Source organism: Dipteris shenzhenensis, chromosome 29 (assembly GCF_047967505.1).
Source record: "Dipteris shenzhenensis isolate YYH24624 ecotype China chromosome 29, Dip_SZ_1.0, whole genome shotgun sequence".
In the NCBI taxonomy this organism is placed as follows: Eukaryota; Viridiplantae; Streptophyta; class Polypodiopsida; order Gleicheniales; family Dipteridaceae; genus Dipteris; species Dipteris shenzhenensis.
The window spans coordinates 444,217-464,059 of NC_141624.1; the positions used below are offsets into that span (position 1 = coordinate 444,217).

A 19,843-nucleotide genomic window follows, 5' to 3' on the forward strand; every position below is an offset into this window, starting at 1 on the left:
TTGGGGGAGAGGATCTGGAGCCTTTGCTCTCTTTGAGTCAGAGCCAGGAGACCACGGTTTCTTCATGCAGCGTCGCCAGAGACGGGGTCCCACAGATGTCAGCATCATGTAGACGTATTGTAGCAGCTCAAGAAAGACACTAAGCTTCAATGTTCCACTTCACACTTTGCTCGCATCTATGGATTCCAACCTTCCATATTACAGGCCAAGGACTGGATGCTTCCCGCATTACCTGGAGATCTAGCAACTCACCTTACAGATGTACACCTGATTGAACGAGGTGTCTTCCAAGTGTTCTTTGATTCTCTGGATTCAGCAGCTACACTATCAAGGCCAGGCCTTGGCACTTAGTTTCAGGAGGATTTTCTTGATGCCCTTTTCATTGAGTTTTGATTATGTGGAGGAGGATAGCCGGGTCACTTCTTTTTTCATCAAGCTCCACGGCCTCCCGTAGGTGTACCATCGACTTCTTGCATCTATTGCAGCCATGTTTGGTTTGGTCACAGAGATCCCCCCCCTCCCTGGCATGCCGTTGTTGTTTTTGGCAGCAAGATGCAGTAAGGTCTGATGGGGTGCCACGAGCTAGGGTCATTGTTTCTGATCCTAACATGACACATGACCATATCATGCTTCAGCGTCCTGATGGTTCATTCTTCAGAGAGAGAGTCAAGATTGCATGGAGATAAGACCAGTGTAGGATCTGTAGGATTCCTTGGCATTTTGCCGAAGATTACCTGAGAAAAAAGAAAAGAGCCAAAAGGTCTTCTAGTCCAGTTCGTCCTCATACCACTACATCGGCACCAACTGCACATTATACACCTTTGACAGACCGTCTTGGATCTTCAGCATCAGCCACTCACCCAAGACCTTCAACGTCCAAGAACTTCGACACGTCCTCCTCCTATTGCCCCCTGTTGGGTACTAGTAGTGAGGGTTCTCACTCGTACTTCACCTCAGGAGGATGCCCCAGGTGCCACTGACCATTCTTCTTTGCAGGCAAGGGACATCCTTGTCACAAATTCAAGTGCTAATGTGGTCCCCCGCATCCCCCCAGTTGCAGTGCATGAGGGATTACCCACTCATGGCTCACCCGTGGATAGAGTTAGTGCTGACACTCACGCTGACATCCAGTCCCCTGACCTTCCACTTGAGCAGTCCCCTTCCTCTTCATCTCGGTATGTTACCTCTTTCGATAGAGATAAGGGTTATCTCTTTCACTGAGTACAAGGATTCTTCATACCTTAGTGGCAAATATGATTCACAATAACTCTTTTGCAAGTCTTGCAGAGATGGCAGAGTTTGATATGGAGTTTGTACCCTCCACTTTAGGGGAGACTGTAATCGGGATTCCTATCAACAGAGCCTCCTCCTCAGGTGTGGGAGTCCTTTCTCCCATCGATTTTTCTCCACTTGACAGGAGGAGCTTTTCTCAGGAGAGGGTTGTCTCTGCTACTAAGTCGGGTAAGGTTTTTCACCCGACTTCCTCTCGCAGGAACGCTTAGGGTCTAGGTGATGTGCCACATCACTGCCGTAGGCAGCTGCTCGTAACCAGCTTCATATAGGTGTTACTAGGGGTCCCATTCACATACTCTTTTTGCAAGAACACAAACTCGATGCTAGACATTGTGCAGGCAAGTGGCTTTCAGGACATACTTTTTAGTTGCTTGCCTTGGGCACTAGGGCAGGTACCTGCATTTCTATTTCTTCTTCTATGCTCTCCTTGGTGGTTGGACACGAGGTTATTATTCCCTCTAGAGCCTAGTGGATTATTCTATTGATTGGGTGGAAGTACAGTTGGCTTGCTAAACCGACCCAAGTATGCCAAATTATGCTCACTCCAGATTGTCCAAAGAGCCCAATATCGCACCCAAGAGAGAAATAGTGAGTATTGAGACAAAGACTTCATAAATCTGCCAAAGAGCCAGAAAAGTTTCCCAAATCTGTGACTCGGGAAACAGATCCGAAGATAATCTGAAATTCTCCTGAGGAGGATCTTAAAGAAAAAGTGATATATTCCATTCAAAACGAATCATACAACAGGTGGGAGAGAAAGTACTCTATCCCTAGCCTCAACAATGTGGCAAAAAGCCATGGTGGTGGTCTAAAATGCCACGACATGCCAAAAGGGGTCAAATGAAAAAATAATGAGCAGTCCCATGTCCTCATGAAGGATAAAAGTCTCCCACGAGCTGCCAAAGTTGGAGGTGACTTCACATTGGTTGAGATGCCTTCAGATAAAAAAGGGGCCAGAGAAGGTGGCATTCACTCTTTGGAGAGAGCGACTTGGGATGCCTTCTTGTTTGAGTTCAGTGGGCAGAGATGTTTGGTCTGATGATGCTATTCACACTCAATCACAATCACTCCTATTTTCATGGTCGAACAGGAGGGTGCAGATGCCTATCAATGCACGGATTGATGGATTTTATGTTGATGATCGGGCTCTAAATAGAGGTGGGTCAGTATGCATTAGAACAGGGGTATCCACTTCAGACCACTTTCCATATTTATTTATTTTTTCCAAGAAAATTACTTCATTAAGTATGAATGCAAACCACGAGAGCAAGCTCAAATGCGGGAGTACATCATGCAATGCATGAGGAAAAAAGCAGCCCAAAATGAGCTAATTAAAAACCAAGGAGGTGCTGAAGGAGCGGTACGAAGAGGAGCCATATCAGAAGACTTCCTGAGTCTTCTTTTCTTCCTTGAGTAGTCTCTAACGCAATGCCCAAGGGTCCTACAGATCCTGCACTAATCCTGTCTGCCTGCAATCTCAATTCTCTGGTGGAAGAAGGATCTATCTAAATGCTAAAGCATGATGTGGTCATCCGTGATGTTAGGGTCACAGACAATGAACCTAACTCTAGGTACCCCATCGGCCTTGATCGCCTCTGCTGAAAAAGAAGGCGGGCCAAGTAGGGAGGGGATCTCTGTGACCACTCCAAAGAATGCTCCAATAGTAGTAAGGTGTTGATGGTACACCTGAGAAAGGCTAGGGAAACGGATAAAAAGAGAGGCGACCCAATTGTCCTCCTCAATAGGATCAAACTCCAAAGCGAATTGTGATAGAAAAATTCTCCTGGAGGCTAGCATCAAGGGTTAGCCTTGAGCACCGAAGCCATGGCCACGTGAAAAGGAGCATGTCCACAACATTCAGAAAGCTGTCTACATGCAAGGAGCCTCATGTACTAAGAACCATCTTGAGCCTCATATAGGGGGTGCAATTGTGATCAGGTGAATATAAAAAATAAGTTCAAAATATAGGTTTCAAGGGGGGAGGGGTTAACCATCTTTGGAGGAGGATGGAAGGCTAACGACAAAAACGATATATGTTTTTGTGAAAAGGGTATGGTGGTCACAAGTACATAAGGATATTATTCTTAGAGTAGTTAATGTAGCTGCTTCTATCACTTTGTATTGTGCATCACCTCTATATTGAGTCCATGACACAATCATAGATGGTGATTATATTTTTGGAGACTAGATATAATCTCACTTTACAAAAGTAACAAAACGCTTTATACCTTCATGAAGATATCTGGCGCTTATCTCTCTTCTACTATCCTCCATGGTCTAGCAACTGCCTAGAACTATTGTTTTCGCATCATCTACCCTCATGTGCGCACAAGTATCAGCCTCATCCATTAGCAGCTCATGTAGAGGCATCACAGATGTGCGTAGAAGATCGACTACGTAGGCTCCGTCAACTGCTCGTGATCTGCATCATCTGCAACGCAATCTTTCCTGTTGTGTAACCTACTGATCGACAATCATTTGAAGGTGCATTAGCTTGTCATGCTAAGTTCTAGGGTTCAGATGGGCTTTCACCATCCCTGTTGGGATGAGATTGGGGATCACATTACCTCAGCCCTGCAGAGCGTTTGGGACTCTGGTACTATGCCTGACTCACTTACACAGGGTCTATCCATCTCATTCCAAAGGGGGGTTGCAGAATTTTGGTGTCGCAATGGAGGCCTATCACTCTTTTGGGCACATTTTACCAAATTATGGCAAAAGCAATTAGTCGATCTATGCATCCCTTTCTCCCAGTTTTTTATGATTATATTTTTCCTTAGAATGTGAGTTGGTGGATGATACTGATGCTTTTTTGGATGCCACTCCTCAGACTGTCACTTCCTCAGCCTTGGAACTTTTTCTACCTTATTTTGATGGGGAGTTTTTTTGGCATTTTATTTGCATTTTGTATTTTTGCTTTGAGCTTGATCTATTGGGCTTTACTCATACTTAATAGAAGTCTTTTTTGTGGAAAAAAAAGACTCTCACTTCCTTCAGGGAAGCCTTGGATTTGTCTTGTATTGCAGTTGGTGCTAACATTAACTAGAATAAACCCAATGGCTTTTGGATTAGTGACAAGGGCACTCTAGATTTGGGGGGGTGATTTGGGAATTACTTGGATTTAGAGGGGTGTTTTTGTCAGTTGTCTAGGATGCCAAGTTGGTATGTCTTCACAGCAATTTACTCGTGTTGGAGAGCACAGGAGGAAACTCCTTTTTTTGAGTTCAGCCAGATTAAACCTAGCTTCAGCCTTCGAGGGTGAAGCTTTTCAACCAAGTTCTTTTGGCCACAGCTTGGTATGTTTGCTCTAGGAATTGCATTACTTAGCTCAAGAGACCCATAAGAAACTTTTAATGAAATGGGCTAGATGGCATCACAGATACTGTAGCCAAGGTAGCTTGGGAGACCTTGATCGTTCCCACATAGGAAGGGTCTCAATATCATTGACCCAAACTTGCAATGCAAGGCCCTACTTTGCAAGTTTGTGGTAAGGGGACTTATGCTTGGGCAGGAGCAGTGGTGGAAGGACTTCTTTATTCGATGCATAAAGTCATGTACCCCTTCTTTGGGTGTAGACTGGGAAGGCAGCACCAGATGGCATTTTACTTCAGCATACCTCAGGTCTACTTCCTCTCCTCTCATGGCTGCCATTATAAAGCTTGGAGCAGCATCAGAAACACTCTTCAAAGTGTTCCCCCAGCCTGCTGTCTAGAAGAGATTGACACACAGCCTGTCATGTGGAATAATAGCATCCTCGATGAGCATGGCAGACCACTTGGCCAGTCTCATTATATGCAGTGATCCAGATGGGAGGCTTTCCCTTTCAAGCCTCAATATTTTATGAGGCATGACTCTTCTTGGGATTTTTCAATTTGGTGGCTATTATTTATGTTTCTATGTTTTATTTCTTTTCAACATTAGAATAAAGTTCCTATGAGTCTTTTGTTTCCGTAATACTAGGTTTGGGACTAAGCTGAGTTTTTCAGGAAGATGTTTCTTCCTTTCAAAGAAAGTTAATGCAAAATTTGTTGGTGGGTTATGGGGTTCAGAATCTTAATTTTATGTGCTGCAGGTGAAGATTTACTATCGATCTCGGTAGACCAACCTTTTTGATTTCCTGCAACCTTCACATTTGTCGTGCGTGCTTTTTCAGGTGTGTCTGCATGTCTATTTAATTTTAGAAGTTCACTAGAAAACATGAATCTTTAGATGGCATGGTATTCATTACTATCATACGTAATAGGGATCGCCTAGAGCAGTCCTCACTTCCTTCCTTGGATAGGGGGAAGGGGATGGTTTACACTATTGATCCTCTTCCCTAAGAAGGGATCCTTCGCACTCCAGTGTCTGGCCTGATTCACAGGAACTCATTTTCAGCTCTGGCAGATGCTTCAGATTTCCCATAGGAGTTTGTGCCCTCTACTTTTGGTGAGCCAGTGATTGGGTTTCCTATTGACAAGGTGGCAAGGTTCTTTCTCCAGTTGATTTTCCGCCACTTGGTTCCATTCCTCGCTCCTTGAGCAGGAGGTCTTTCCCTATTGAGGGGTTTGTTTCCGCCACTAGGTCGGGTAAGGTGTTCCACTCTACATCCTCCCGTCAATGAGGATTGTTAGCTGGAACATATAGGGCCTAGGTGGCGTCCCACATCGCCGCCGCAGACAGCTGATCCGGGATCAACTTCATCCAGGTGTTACTGGGGGTCCCATTGATATCTTATTTATTCAGGAGCACAAACTGGATTCTAGAGATTGTGCCAAGTTAGGCAAGTTGCTTTCTGGCCATACATTTTGGTCACCTACCTTGGGCATTAGTCATAGTCGGTTCTCCCCGAACACGGAGTCATTATCCCCTCTGGGGCTTAGTGGATTATTCTCTTGATTGGAGGGTGTAAGGTTGGTTTCCTTAACCTATATGCCTCCAAAATTAGAGAGGAACGTGTCATTATGTGGAAGGATTTACTCTCCTAGGCCCCCATTGTGGATTTATGGGTAATTGGAGGTGACTTTGACATGGTTGAGTTACCGTTAGACAAAAAAGGGGGTAGAGAAGGAGGACTTCACTCTTTGGAGAGAGCAGCTTGGGATGCCTTCCTTTTTCACTACTGTGGCAGAGATACTTGGTTGGACGATGCCTTTCTTATTCAGCCACAGTCCCTCCTATTCTCTTGGCCGAATAAGAGGCAGCAGATGCCTATTCATGCACGCATTGACAGATTCTATGTAGGTGATTGTGCATTAGACAAAGGTGGATCGGTATGCATTGTTGCTGGGGTTTCCACTTCAGATCGCTTTCCTGTTGTGATGGCTATCTCAGAGCCTCACATGACAGGCCGGTCTGCCAGCATCAGGATTCCAGATGCCTTGTACACAGAGGAGAACCTTACAGAGGCAGCTCTGCAGATATGGGTATCTCATGTCCAAAGTGGGTAGCCATCTCCATCACATGTAGCTGCTGCCCTTTCTGGTATTAGCGACTTATACCACTCAGTTGCTAGTACCAGGAGATGAGATATTCTCAGACGTGAGATTGGTGTTCACCAGCAATTGGTAGCTTTGTAGAGAGAAGAGCAGAAACGGCCTTTAGATGCTTGGATTCAGGAGCACCTCGCTACAGCAAGGGCTCATCAGCAGATATTGCTTGATTAGAGAGTAGAGTATGTCTTTCTATGCATGGGAGTCATTCTGGATTCAGATGGGTGGTAGAGTCAATAAACACTTTTTCTCTACTCTTGGTGCTAAACATAGTAGAGAGAGTGTATCCCAGTTTATTGACTCACATGGGGTTTTACAAACAGATCCAGATGACGTCATGCACATACCTTCAGATTATTATGCCGCCCTTCTTACTGCAGATCCTGACACACAGGATAGAGAGGATGCTAGACAGGTTATTTGGCAGAGCATCCCTTTGTTGGTGAAACTAGATATGCATGTTTTGCTTGATGCACCTTTAACCAACACAGAGTTCAAGACTGCACTTTTAGCCCTTCATAAGGGCAAGTGTCTTGGTTCGGATGGCCTCACCCCTTCTTTCTTCATTGTATTTTGGGATATGATTGGAGAGTACATTACATCGGCCTTGCAAGGCATTTGGGACTCGGGCGAGATGCTTGGGTCGCTTACAGAGGGTCTCATACACCTTATCTCGAAAGGAGGTTGCAGAAATTTAGTGTCCCAGTGGATGCCTATCACACTTTTGGGGGCATGTTACAAGATTCTGGCTAAAGCAATTAGTCTCCGATTGCAGCCCCTTCTCCCAGATCTTATTCATGACACTCAGACGGGGTTTGTGCATGCAGAAGCATTTTTTATAACATTTTCTCCTTTTGGGAAGCTTCAGAGTGGGCCATGTATTGCGGCCAGAATCTAACCATTCTACTCTTTGATTTTGAGAAAGCTTATGACAGAGTAGATTGAGACTTTTTGGAGGGCACCCTTCTACGTTTTGGCTTTACAGATGCTTGGATCAAAGGTGTTTCCTCTTTGTACAGATCACCCACAGCCAGGTACTTATTGGTGGGGTAAGGGGTGAGAGATTTCATATTTCCAGATCAGTCTGTCAAGGATGCCCCCTCGCTCCTTTTCTTTTTTTGTTCGTGGCTGAAGCTATGAGTATCTATATTAGATCTCAAGCTGACATCTTTGGGCTGAGACTTCCCATCAGAAGGGAAGAGGAAGTGAGTTGGCAGATGACATAGCAGTTTACTTGGATGCCACACCACAGACGCTCACTTCTTTCAGGACAGCATTGGGGGCGCAGATAAATTGGCATAAATCCAATGGCTTTTGGATCAATGACGAGGACACTCCAGTTTAGAGGCTTGACATAGGATTCACTTGGGTTCAGAGGAGTGTGCCAATCAGGTATTTGGGCTGCCACGTTAGCTTGGATATTTCTTCCACGTAGCAGTTTGCTCCCATGTTGGAGATCATCAGGAGGAAGCTCCTTTTTTGGAGCTCAGCCAAGCTCGATCTTACCTCTAGAGTTGTGGTGGTCAACCAGGTCCTCTTGGCCACGGCCTGGTTTGTTTGTTCATGCTGGTGTCGTTCTAGGGATTGCATCATTCAGCTCAGGAGACCAATCAGAAATTTTCGTTGGAGTGGGCTTGATGGCACAGCAGATGTGTTAGCCAGGCCGGCTTGGGACACCCTCATCCTCCCTACACAAGAAGGGGGTCTCAATATTATTGATCCAGATTTACAGTGAAGAGCTTTACTCTTGAAGATAGTGGTGCGAGGACTTATGCCAGGGCAGGAGCCGTGGAAGGCATTTTTTATTAGCAGCATACATACGTGCACACCTTCTTCACGTGGAGACTGGCAGTGTTAGGTGGATTTTCACTACATCACATCTCAGGTCTCCTTCGTTCCCTCTCATGGTTGCCATCCTAAAAGCATGGGCCAGTTTCAGGAGCACTCTTCGGAGGATTCCCCCTTCCTCTCGTGAAGAGATTGATAGGCAACTGATCATGTGGAATGACAGTATATTGGATGATCTTGGCAGACCACTTGGTGCTTCACTCTACATGCAGTGGTCCAGGTGGGAGAGGGGACCCGCCTCATCATTGGGGTCATGGAAAGCTTTCCATAGGCTTCCAGAGGAGACCAAATCTCAGTTGACAGGACATCTCAGAGGGAGTGCAAGGAGGATCTTGCAGCTTGAGGCAGCCCTTCCAGCAGATTGGGTAGACATAGATGATATGCCACTCACTTGCTCCACTTGGACAGATGCTTTTGTGAGAGGGGGTGTTCCTCTTCAGGTTTTGGCCTTTCGAGATGCACATGAGGATGCCTTGGTTTTTGGTGCGCGTGATGGTGGCAGATTGTTCAGGTCCACACAGGACATCTTGCTTGAGTCTGCTTTTCAGCCTATCAGGGTTGTAGGTCTTTTGGTGTAGGGATCAGATTCAGAGTGGTTTCTCGACCCAGACCCCCGGCTTCTTTCCACCGGATCTTGGAGACTTTGGCTCTACGGGGGAGTTCCCATTAGGTATTTGCAGTGGGACCCTGGAGAGTGGGAGTGGATTGACGCAGGGCATCGAGAGAAGAGCATCCCCTTCTTTCGTTACACGATGAGTAATGCCAGGAGATTCCAGCTCAGTAGTAGAGGTTGGAGACCTTCCAGAGTTCCTCATTGGGAGGCATTTGATATCACAGCGGATTTGCAGAGGTGCTTGTGGAAGAGACTCTGGAAATCCCACAAGAATAGAAAGATCACTCTTTTCTTTTGGCTTTCTATCCATGGTGGGATTGCAGTGAACCTTTGGAGATCCGGACCCTACTTGCCCTCGTTGCCTTTCTGCTTTGGAGACGATTCAGCATTGCTTATGGGATTGTAGACAAGCGAGGATGATTGTCAAGAAAAGTACTTCATTAAGTATGAATAAAAACCGTGGAGCAAGCTCAAGTGCGGGAGTACATCATGTCAAGCATGAGAAAAAACAGCTCAGAATGAGCAAACAAAAATCCTAGGTGGCGGCTGAAAATGCCACCTCATCCCTGCAAGAGAGTCACAGAAGAAAGGATAATCCTTCTAGACTCTGAGAAAAGCAACCCTCCTAACAATAGCAGTCATGGAGGTTCCATGTATGTTCGCCCAAATGGCCATCAAAGTGTGTATAGTATTTGCCCAGATACTGGCCATAGTCTGAGAAGGGTGAACCTGGGAGTCCTCCAAAGCCTCTGTACATCTGGCTCTCCAAATATGCCATGCTGTAATACTAGCGAAAATCTCCCAAGATGTGTCCACAGAAGTGTGGGGAGCTCTGAATGGAGTAAACAGAACATCCCAGAGGGAGCATGACTCCACAAGGTGTCATCGAACAAAAAAAGCTGTGTTTGTGTCATGTCCCTCGAAGAAAGCCTGTGGAGCAGTGAGTGGCAACCAAGCAGCTGATCCACAGGTCATGAAGAAGGGTGCTCTATGAAAAATGCAAAGTATCCTTTTAACACCCTTCCAAATCGTCCTCGCCTAAGTGCACTCCCAAAGGCAGTGCTACACTGACTCAACTGATGAGTGGCATCGAGGACATGTAGGGTCATCCCCAAACCTGGATCTCCTTAGGTTCACTGTAATCCCTCCATGAATAGTAAGCCAGATGAATAATGTGATTTTGCTACTCCTGAGTGATTTCCAAAGTCTCCTCCAAAAGTTTTTCTGCATCTCTGCAAAAATCTGAAAAGTATCCCAATGAGGAGCTCTAGAGGGCCTCCAGCCTTTACAACTGAGCTGGAATCTCCTGGCATTTTTGACCATGTAACGAAAGAAGGGGATGCTCTTCTCTCGGTGCCCTGCATCTATCCACTCCTATTCCCCTGGATCCCACTGCAAGGATCTAATAGGGGAATCTCCATACAACCAAAGCCTCCAAGATCCAATAGCCAAGAGAACAGGGTCTGGATCAAGATACCACTATGAGTCTCTACCCATCTCCATGTATCCTGCAATCCTGACAGGCTGAAAAGGAGCCTCCAAAAGAATGTCCTCTGAAGATCTATGGAGTCTGCCTCCTGCATGAACCTGAAAGACAAGGGCATCCTCATGTGCATCCCGCAAGGCTATAACAAACCCGCAGGGAATGGAAGAATTCTCCTTTCTTCTCTAAGACTCTTACAGGGTTGAGGTGGCACTTTCATCCTCAGCCTTGGTTGTTTTCCACCTCATTTTGAGGGGGTTTATTTATCCTCATGGTTTCATGATGTATTCCGCTTTGAGCTTGCTCTCGCGCGTTTTTTCTCTTTCTTAATAGAAGTCTCTCTCTTGAAAAAAAATTAAAAAAATAAAGGTTCTCTGTCTTGGATAGTCCTCCTAAAAAGATGTATTAGTTTTCATGTTTATTTGTGTGACCACTTCATGTTATGAACCCATGGGGGGATGTATTGGAAGGAGTCCTTCCATTGATGAGTTCTCCATTGTTGAGCCTTTGAGCCATGCTTGGTACAGCCTCTGAGCCTGTTGTGCCATGCTCTCCAACCTCTGAGCCATGCTCTTAGTCTTTTGCATCCATGCATGTTGGGCCTCTGAGCCATGCTAGATGAGCCTCTGAGTCTATTGTACCATGCTCACTAGCCTCTCAGCCATGCACACTTGCTGCTGAGATTGCATAGGCTAATAGTTGGATGTTGTCATGGGTGTGGTTTCTCTCCTCTATTCTCTCACCTTGCCTTCATGGGGGTGTAAGAAATAGAATGAGTGAGAGAGAGCAAGAGAGAGTGAGGGAGTAGGAAGCTTGGAAGCTGAAGGCTTAGTTGCAATAGAATAGAGAGTACAACACACTGAAGGAAAAGATAAGGTTTTGTCCTAGTGACAAAACCTTAGTAGTCACTAACCATAGTTAGTGAACTAACTGCGGTTAGGGGGAAAAACCTCTTAAAGAGGGAAAAGTGCCCCTAACTAGCTTATTATATTACATTGGTCACTGCTGAATTATGTCTATAATTCTAACACCCCCCTGCAGTGCCAATGTCATGTACAAGGCTGATCAATCACCAAACGGATATAAGTTCAGGGCACTGCGAAATGCCTCAAACTTTTCACGTGGTAGTGCTTTGGTGAAAATATCTGCAACGTTGTCATGTGTGGACACAAAGATCATACTGATCTCTCCTGCATGCAACTTCTCTCTGACGTAGTGATAGTGAACCTCAATGTGTTTCGTGCGAGCATGAAACACTGGATTCTTTGCCACTGCAATGGCACTCTGACTATCAGTGAGAATTGGAGAGGGACCCTCCAAAGACAGATGAAGATCAGCAAAAAGACGTCGAGACACATTCAACTGTTGCTGTGAAAGCTGCCCTATACTCAGCTTCACATGATGAGGTAGCCATTGTAGATTGTTTCTTGCTCAGCCATGAAATACAAGATTTACCCAAAAAGAAACAATTGCCACTAGTGGACTGCCTAGTGTCATAATCACCAGCCCAATCTGAATCACTGTAGGCATGCATCTACAAGTCACCCCCCCTGGGAAATAGTAAGCCAAAAGACTTTGTGCCCTGCAAATAACGGAAGATGCGCTTAACTGCCTGCCAATGCATAGTTTTTGGGTTGTGCATGTACCTGCTCACCTGAGATACTGCAAACTGAATATCAGGTCTAGTGTTGCAGAGATATATGAGGCATCCAACAACCTGACTGTAAAGTGTGGCATCAACTGATTCTCCTGCATCATGCATTGTGAGTTTCAGCCCCGGTTCCATAGGAGTGGATATGGGCTTACACTCTTGCATGTTAAATCTGTCCAAGAGTTTCTGAACATACTTGGACTAAGACATAACAGTGCCACGTCTCTCATGAGAGAACTGGATCTCCAAATAAAAGTAAAGCAGCCCCAAATCTGACATGTCAAAGTTGGTCTGCAAATCAGCTTTGAAATCTGCAATTTTGTCTTCATTGGACCCTGTGAGCAGTAAGTCATCGACATAAAGAAGGATGACTAAGATTTTCCCCCCATCCATCTTGATGTAGAGGGTGCTCTCAGTAGGACTATTGTGCAGCCCCTTGCTGGTCAAAAAGGCATGTAACTTGGCATACCATGCACAAGGGGCTTGTTTCAGCCCATATAAAGCTTTATTGAGCTTGCATACTTGAAGTGCATTTGCTGTAATTTCAAAGCCCGGAGGTGGTTTGACATACACCTCTTCTAGCAAGTCCCCATTTAAGAAGGCTGTTTTTATGTCCAACTGATGAACATTCCACTCAAAATGTGCAGCCATTGCAATTACTGATCGAATGGTGGTCATCCGGGATGTAGGAGCAAATGTCTCCTCATAATCTATGCCCTTTTTCTGAGCATAGCCCTTAGCAACCAGCCTGGCCTTATATCTGTCAATGGAGCCATCTGGCTTCCGTTTGACTTTAAATACCCATCGTGTGCCAATGGCATGTTTACCCTGTGGCAAGTCCACAACATCCCAAGTCTGATTTTTTGCAATGGACTGCAACTCATCGTGCATGGCATTCATCCAATGCACATTATCCTTTGCCTCTTCAAATGTGGTAGGCTCCTCCTCATCAAGAAGAGTACCTGCATATGCTGATTCCACTGAATTAGCACCTTCCATGTGCCTTGCTGCACTGCGAGTCCTGCCAGGTAACGGAGCATCAAGTTTACTCTCCCTGAGAGTCTGTAACAGCCAGTTTGGGACTGTTTTTGCTGCATGTATGTCTGCAATTTCTTGCTGTACCACCTGTTCCACTGCCTGTGGAGGGGGTAAGACATCCTATGGCGGAACTGAAGCATCAGGAGGTTGCTGTAAATTCTGATTTGGATCAGAAAAATCAGCAGGGGAACCCAAAGCAATGGGTAGCAATCCCTCAAAGACATCCTCTGAAGACGAAGGCATTTGAAATTCAGCCTGAGTGCGAGCTGAATTTTCAGAAAATATCACATCTCTACTTACTATGATTTTGCATGTAGTAGGATTGTAGAGACGATACCCCTTGCTTTCTGCACTGTATCCAACAAATATACATTTGATGGCTTTATCTGACAATTTGTGCCTAAATTCAACTGGCACATGTGCATAGGCAAGGCATCCAAAGACTCGGAAGTGTTCCACTGAAGGCTTCCTGTCATTCCAGACCTCAAAAGGAGTTTTTGTTTTTAAAGCCTTAGTGGGAGCCCTGTTCAAAATGTAATTGGCACACATCAAACCCTCTAGCCAGAATTTATGAGGCATGTGTTTGCTTTTCAGCATACATCTGTCCATTTCCATGAGGGTTCTATTTTTCCTCTCAGCTTTGCCATTTTGCTGAGGGGTCAGCCTAACTGTGAGCTGATGCACAATACCCTTGCCCTTGAGAAAAGCATTAAATTCTGCAGATAGGTATTCTCCACCTCTATCCGTGCGTAATGTCTGTATCCTGAGTACGGTTTCATTTTCAACCATGGCTGAAAAATGTTTAAACACCGTGAACACTTCAGATTTCTTTTTCAGCCCATAAACCCAGGTAAAATTGGAGTAGTCATCAATAAATGTAACAAAGTAGAGATGACCACCCAAAGACGGAGTCCTCATGGGACCACAGACATCACTGTGTATAAGCTGCAATTTGCGAACAGCTTTAACTGAACCATCCTTCTTGAAGGGGAACCTATGCATCTTACCTAAAATGCACCCTTCACAGGCATGTGGAGGAGGTATCTCAAGAGGTGGCAATGCATCAACCATTGAAAACTTCTACAATGTCATCAAGCTGTTGTAATGCATGTGGCCATATCTGGCATGCCATAATTCTGCATTTTGCATGGCAGCTGTAGGGGTAGAAACTGCCAGAGCATGGGCTGCTCTTTTCTCAAAAATATCAAGCTGAAAAAGTCCACGCAGCAGAGTACCAGATAACCTTAAGGCATAATTAGCATCCCTGTCTCGGACAGCACATTTGTCATCCTCAAAGATGACCTGAAATCCCTTTCTGTTAAGAGTGGACACTGAAAGGAGATTTTTGGTTATGCCAGGCACATATAAGACATCAGAAAGTCTGAAAATGGAGCCATCAATGGCAGTGAGCTCAAACTCTCCTGTGCCACGTACTGAATATGAGGAGTTGTTGGCACAAGTGACTTTCTTACCAACAGGAGGTGGATGCAAGGAAGTAAAAAAACACTTCCTAGAAGTGATGTGCTTGGATGCACCGCTGTCAAAATACCATGTGTTCAGTGTTTCATTAACACTGAAAGCAGATGCATCTGTAGAAGAGTCAAAGCTGCAAGTCAAAAATGCATATGTATCATCACTGCAAGAGGCTGTACTATCCCGAGCATCTGGAACAGCCAATCTAGAATCTGAAATACAAGATAGAAAGGCATAATCTTGACCAACAAAGTTGGCTGCAGCATCCCCACTCTCAGATGTATGAGGGGCTGAATCTGAAACAGCCATACCTGAGCTGTTTTTCTTTTCTTTTGCAATCCTTTTCTTGCATTCTGCTATGTGATGACCTGGCTTTTTGCAGTAGTGACAAAAACCCTTCTTTTTGGGTTTACTTGCATCACTTTTAGCCTTTTGTGAAGGCTGTCCTGACCCACTGGAAGGCTGATTTGCTGTTGTCTTTGCCTGTCCCTTTGTTTTTTATTTAAATTTTGAGAGCATGGCTTGTTCACCTGCACGTGAAGCCAAATTTTTCCTGGTCTGCTCTTCCTGAAGCAGAAGTCCTATCAACTCATGAAAAGTGAGAGGATTTGCACCCCCCCTCATTGATAAGTTCAGCGAAGTGTGAAAGCTGAGATAAGACTCAGGAAGAGAATTCAGAGTGGTTGTAATCATCTCTGAATCAGGAATAATTTCATCTATGTTTAACAATTGCTCTCTGAGATCCTGTAGCTTTGTGAGGTGGACTGACATGGAGTCACCCTCCTCCATATGTGTATTGCTCAACTCTCTTTTTAAGAAAGATACCCTGGCATCATTCCGTACTGCATACATGCTTTCCAAGATATCCCACGCTGCCCTGGAGGTCTTACACGACCGGATATGCGGAATGATAGATCTTTTTACTGAAAGAGAGATGCATGACAAAGCTAAGGCATCCCGTGAATCCCATCTCTTCTGCTCTGGAGTATTGACTGTAGCTGCACCAACAACTTGTCCTGCAGCTGCACCCTGTGCACGACCTCTTCCACCTCCTTGCTGAGGAGGGGTAGCAGGTGCAATATCTGCTGGTCGGATCTCATCCCCATTGACATAATCCCATAGATTCCAAGAAATCAGAATATTACGTACCATAAAACTCCAAAGGGAGCAGTTGGTACCATCCAACTTGTCTTCTTGTGAAAGACCACCAAATGGAAACTCATTCTGATTTTGATGGGCCATTCTTGAGAAAAAGATTGAAGCAGATACAGAGCTGAATTCCCTTATAGAATGCACAACTTCCAAAGAACACAGCCAAGCACGGGCTGTATATGCAACTTAGATTTCTGTACTTGCGCTGTCAGAAATCTGTCCAAGCATCAAAAACTCTCCAAAATCTGCCAAAAGTGTTTCAAACACTCCAAGAAAGGCAGTATGTACTAAATACTTCAAAAAATGCTCTCTCAACACAAAAGCCCCAATTTGTGGCTAGAAATTGCAGCCAGAAAGGGGCAAAATTACTAAAAGCCCCAAATCTGCAATTTTTAAACAAAAGCCCCAAATTTCAGACTAGATCTGCAGATCTGTCTGTAAAAGCCCCAAATTTTAAACAAAATCTGCAATTTTGCTCCAGATGTAGCTCCAAAACTGCACAATGATTGCAATGTCTGCAATATACAAAATGCCCCAAATTTACTCCAAAACAACTGCACCAAACTATGGTTTTCTGCAAGATGAGCCTGCCCAAGAACACCTGTGGCTGAAGGCAACCGGTGTAGATCTGCAAGTACAGATCTGAAAGTACAGAAGTGCACGCAAATCTAGGAAGGGTACAAGTGGTACGGTACAGTACGGACTGTACGGTACAGTGTGTACGGCAGTACGGTAAAGTTGTACGGATGCTCCTGCGTCAGGCACGACAACCTGTACGGCGCTGTACGGTAAGTGCACGAACGATGTACGGACACCTTTTCGGAAGTGTACGGCGCTGCAACGAAGTGTGTATGAACACCTTTACGGGAGTGTACAGACACCTTTACGGGAATGTACGGACGCCTTTACGGGAGTGTACGGCGCTGCAACGGAGGATGTACGGACGGTGTACGGCAGTGGTACGTCGAATTCCGTACAGTCGTATGGACTGTACGGACGAGTTGGAGCAGGCTTAAAACATGAAGCAAAAGGTGTGCCTTGAAGGGAGCAGGGAGCCTGAGGCTCTTGAACCCGCTCTGATACCAAATGTAAGAAATAGAATGAGTGAGAGAGAGCAAGAGAGAGTGAGGGAGCAGGAAGCTTGGAAGCTGAAGGCTTAGTTGCACTAGAATAGAGAGTACAACACACTGAAGGAAAAGATAAGGTTTTGTCCTAGTGACAAAACCTTAGTAGTCACTAACCATAGTTAGTGAACTAACTGTGGTTAGGGGGAAAAACCTCTTAAAGAGGGAAAAGTGCCCCTAACTAGCTTATTATATTACATTGGTCACTGCTGAATTATGTCTATAATTCTAACCGGGGGGTGTTGGAATATGAAGCCAAAGTAGGTATCTAGGGGGTATTTTAGAGTCTAGTGAGGCCTAGACATGCCACGTGTCATATTGGGGATTATCCCATATACACTAAGGCTTTCTAGAGTCTAGTGTCACACTATATAGTGTTGTACTTGTCTTGAGTCATCAATATCAATCAACATCAAGCTTTATATCATGTGAGTATTTTGGTTATCATTGCCTAGCACTTGTTTTTTCATTGGCTTTCCATTATGCTTTCCATATTTCCATTCTGTTCCTAGTTAGCTTGGCATTCTCCTACTGCCATGTCTCTTCACTATTGGGGAGGGAGAGAGAGAGAGAGAGAGAGAGAGAGAGAGAGAGAGAGAGAGAGAGAAAGAAAGAAAGAAATTTTATTAGAGTCTTCGGAAGACCGATGGGTCTATGAGACTGAAAGAAAACCTGATACAAATCACAGTAAGGGTGGAGCTACTAAAATGAGCATCATCACCCGTGCTGAATCCTAAGTCTGATCATACATAATCAAATACATCTGGGTGTGACAATGAAAAAGAAAAAAGACTGTGGAGCGGAGCGGAATCCTCCGTATGTCATGTCGCCCTGGCTGGTGCATAGTCAATGATGGGACATTGGTGTCCGTCAAGGGGTGCCGTGCGTCTCGGTCTCCTGGATGAGGCTTGACGTAAGACCAGAGCCACCATGACTCCCGTGGGATGTATCCCGGGTCTAAACAATGACGGGAGGTCCCCTAGAGTGATTTGTGTGTCCCCTCAATGTCTCGTGTGTCATGCTGCGGTCATCAGGTCGGGGTCTCTGTCATGTCTGCAGCTAGAGACTCGACGATCAATGTCACTCGATGGAAAGAACTCTGTGATCCTGCTCTAAGAGGTGTTTGATGATGTGGCCAAGCCCCGTCGCCTGAGTAAGTACTCTCTATGTCGGACTCCCTCGTGAATGAAGGCCACGAGGCATCTCTGATCTGGGTAGGCGAGGAATCTGGAAAGGAGCCCGGAGCCATCTCTGAAGAGACAGTGGTAGCGACCTCGGATCTCGTAGTACACTGGGCATCTAAAAATAAAATGCTCCTCCGACTCAACCTCCTCACAGTCGCACTCACAGTCGCACAATATGCATATGCGATGCTCCCTAGGGATCCCCTCTACTCTGCCGCTCTCTATGCGGAGGCGATGTGATGATACCCGAAACTGTCCGATGGAGATCCATAGTGAGTGAGGCATATGAAGCTCAGTGTACCCCGGTGGTGTGATGAATCCTTCCTCCGAAATACGAAGACAGTAATCTCTGTAGAAACTCAGCTTCACTGGAAGCTCCCTCGGCTCCAACCAGGTCCTAAAGGTGTGTAGCTACAGAAGATCCTCTCGAATGACCTGGTTGGTGTGTGGCCTTTTGAGAGAGAGATGATATGATATGCTTGCATTAAAATCCTTTTGAGACCCTCGGGATCTATGGGACTGGTCACCACTACTAAATTAAATAGTGGTCACCAGTCCCAGAGAGAGAGAGAGAGAGGATTCTACTTCCTATTGTGAATCACAAAGTCCTAATGGGCACGACATGGAAGCATCTCCTATGTTTTCAATGACAAAGAGGGATTTTTGGACTATGTCCACTCCTCCTATTGAAACTAATTCATAAGGGTTTTGGGACTCTTCACTTTCATCTCCACCTATGTGCATAAATGAAGATTTTGTTGTCCATCTCTAGTTGTGCACACCCCTACTATCATGAACCAAAAAAGGGGAGAATCATTCGCTGTATCCCTCCATCTGAAATGCTGAGGGGGGCAAGTAAAGCACCATTCTTTGCTTCAGCAACTCAACTCAAAACATGAGCAGGGAGAGTAAGAAGAACTGAAAGTGTGAAAACAATGGGTTGGGTGGGGAAGGAAGCTAGGTTGAACATGGTGATGAGGGAACTGAGAGGGATGGCGATGGGGGAGAAACTGAGATGGTGGGGGGAAGCTGTTATGAGATATTCACCAAAAAATTAGGTTAACTAAGAGCTCTATAGTCATCACTTCTTTCAGACAGGATGTTTCAGGCTTGCTCATCTTTTGGTGAAGAGCCTCTTCATTTTATCCTTGGAAAGCTAGCTATTCATACAAGAAATATTTGGCCTCAGTTTTTTGTCTCTTCAAACAGTTTACTCATTTGAATTCAGTCTGGCTCAAAATGTGTGCCGTTGTGAATAGTTTTTCTAAAGAATTCCTGCCTCCACAAGGTTAAAACCTAAACTGGAGCACCACCTTCGACACTAGGCCAATGTGAAATTTGGTTTAGTACTCCATTGAGGTTTCCCTCCCTTACTTCCAAGAGGGATGCACAGGACAAATGATATGCTTCTGTTTTGCTTAACATGTGATACCTCAGCTATGTATGCACTAGATGAATTATCTTTGATAGAATGATACTCTAATAAAATCATTATGCAAACAATTGTGTAAAA

At 45.1% G+C, this 19,843-nt stretch overlaps 1 protein-coding gene across 1 annotated transcript in view; it reads right to left on the bottom strand.

Annotated features, from left to right (window-relative positions):
* LOC147882281 (uncharacterized) overlaps positions 1-19,843 on the bottom strand; it is a 63,120-nt gene that overhangs the window by 36,667 nt on the left and 6,610 nt on the right. The gene's annotated exons all lie outside the window — the stretch shown is intronic.